The 2664-nt window shown below is 41.7% G+C and overlaps 1 protein-coding gene across 4 annotated transcripts in view; it reads right to left on the bottom strand.

The window, feature by feature from the left end:
- Positions 1-1218: 1218 nt before the first annotated feature.
- The window catches only part of LOC126568872 (Krueppel homolog 1-like), a 21591-nt gene continuing 20145 nt past the window's right edge, over positions 1219-2664 (bottom strand). For all 4 annotated transcript variants that reach the window (XM_050225541.1, XM_050225540.1, XM_050225542.1 and 1 more), the window contains one exon: positions 1219-2664. This exon is cut by the window's right edge and continues 1888 nt beyond it. The gene's annotated coding sequence lies outside the window, so the exon portion shown is untranslated.

The following is a 2664-nucleotide window of genomic DNA, read 5'->3' as shown; positions in this document are numbered from 1 at the left end:
GCATACAGAATTACAAAACAAAATTACAAAGACAGAGAAAAAAGGAAAAGAAGAAAAAAATTGAAGAAGAAGGGAAACTAGCAAGTACGATGTTAGAAGATAAAATTATATTTAAAACGAAAAAAAGAAAATCGCAAAGCACTCAAGCAGCCAGCAGTGTGTATGAATGTGTGCGCGTACGTGTACAATGGGTGGCTATGTACAATGGGTGGGAAAAAGGGGTGGCGGAAGAACACCGAAGGGAAAGGGGGAGTATAAAACGAGCAGGGGTCTGTTGTGTGATAAGCAACTCACGGATAAGTAGAACAAAAACAAATAACAACAACAAAAAAACCAGAACGTTAGGCAGTTTCGCACGTTTTCGAGTAGCCAGATCTATTACAAAATGGCGATATAGTGTGTATATTGTACGCGTATTATATATATATACATAACTTGAGAACATTGATAAAATTGAGCCCATTCATTCTAAAACAAATTCAAACAAAGTTGAACAAAGTCGAAAGCGAAGCTGAAACAAAAGAAAATGCTGTTAATGAGCGTCGATCGTCAAATGGTGCGAATGGCAGCTCGTGCTAGCCGCTCGCCAACAAAACCAAAAACAAACGTAACCCGCATCAAAGCAGGACAGTAGAATAGAAGGACGCGGAGCGCGATGAACAACGTTACTGCAACGGTGATAGAGCATGGGACGGGATGGGGTTGAACATAAGGAAAGGAACAAATAGGGACAACCTGTATAACTAGCTTTGTGCCCAGGACAGCAACACAAAACAAAACCAAGTGTACATAAATTCTACATATACATAGATATACATTATATACGTATGTATAAAAGTAAAATATATATATATATATACATAAAAAAATATTTCATTCAAGACTCACCAAATAAAACGTAAAATGAAGTTGATAATGTCAAGCAAGGGTAGTAGTTGTTTGCATTTTGATTATGTTGGGTGCTTATTCCACATTAAGTTGTCCACTGCTTTCCAGGAGACTTCTCCAGGAGCCTGATGCCAGAATAAAGGCAAAACAGTCTTCACAGCTTGCTATTGGATCCCGTGGTGTCGCAGCATAGCACGCAGCTTAACCATCGAAGCAGTCCCTCTCGAGCAACTTAGCAGCTGATGGCACGAGATCGTTTCTTCGGATACACAAATGAACTGATACCGTAGATAATCGTGTTTGCACTTTTAAAAATGTTCCAAATGGCATTGCTTTATTCAGCGATAATGAGTAATGAGGCGTGGATTTTTCTTTTTTTGGATTCTTTCAAACACACACATACAGCGTACAGTGATGTGCGAGTGTTTATATTGCCGACCCTTTCACCACCCGGGATACACACCGTAATTGTAATGTTCGAATCTGCTAATGTTTTTGCTTGTTCACTCTTGTGAATGAGTCATGGTTACTATGCTACGGTAAGGAGCATTTTCTTTGCTGTTGTTCCGAAGGTGAAGGTGAAAGGGTAACATGGCATTCCTCTACATCGCCCATAGCCGCCTGTGATGCAGTCTGTTCACGCGCATAGTGCTACCACTGCCACACGCGTAGTTGCCGATCCAGGCATCGATAGTTTTTTTTTTTCCTTTTCTTTACAGATTTTAGAAGCAATCGGATCTAAGCCGAAATCCGGGCATTTCTTAAGCGAAAACTAATAAATTAACGTACATATAGATGCAAAACAAAAGTAGGAGAGGTTCAGTTCTTTTCGAATGGTGAATATACATATGTTTTTTTCATGCTTCAGTAAACTTGACTCGCCGCTAAGAGTACTCGAAATGCGCTCGCACTTCGCCACTTCCAACCATCGCATACATCGCTTCCTACTACAAGGGATGTATCTCCTCATTTCTAAAGGTCAGTACGTTTGAGGGAATTGGTTTTGAAATTTTAAATAAGCTTTCCTCCTAAATTGTATTAGTTTACTGCTGCTGCTGCTGCTGTTGCACAGGAACATCCGGCGCACGATCTATAATCAATCTATTCTCCTTTCATTCACATTAATTTTTCTTTTCTTTTTTTGGGATTTTTTTATCGCTTACCAAGAGAAGAAACACGAAAACAAAAACACAACGACATACTTGGGGATATCTAAGGTGTGAAGCAAAGAAAATTTGCTCAGAAAATGTTCGTTTATTTGGAACCGCCTAAGGAACTGATGAACTAAACTCTACGGCGCTTTATCGCTTGCTATAAGGTACGAGGAGATTTTACACAGCGTATGTGTGTGTGTTTGTGAGTGTGTGCCAAAGCCAGTGACTGTCCTCTGTCCCCTCTCTCGCTGGTTGGCGCCACCCTGCTCGGACGCTGCTTAAGATAAAGAGTGTTGCAAACATAGAATTATGCTTCGAGAGGTTGGCTAAGTTAGAAAGTACAAAACAAGACCGGAACCGGCAAATCGCCAAAAAGGGGAACGGCCGTGGATGAGAAAAAGGGGGGGATGAGGCCGAGCGCAGAAGGGCGATCGATTAACGTGGCAACAAAGGAACCCGGGCTAGAATGCGAATTGCTGCGCCAAGGGAAAAGCCAGACTAATAACAATTACAACTATTTACAAAGCGTGTCCCCCCCCCCCTCTGGTGTGTGCGGCAGTGGCTACTGGTTGGTCAATATATGTGACCGCCGCCGTACCGCCGATTCCGATGATCAAAACGA

Source organism: Anopheles aquasalis, chromosome 2 (assembly GCF_943734665.1).
Source record: "Anopheles aquasalis chromosome 2, idAnoAquaMG_Q_19, whole genome shotgun sequence".
NCBI lineage: Eukaryota > Metazoa > Arthropoda > Insecta > Diptera > Culicidae > Anopheles > Anopheles aquasalis.
Note: the sequence above shows the minus strand (reverse complement) of the source record. Positions and strands in the feature narration are given on the sequence as shown.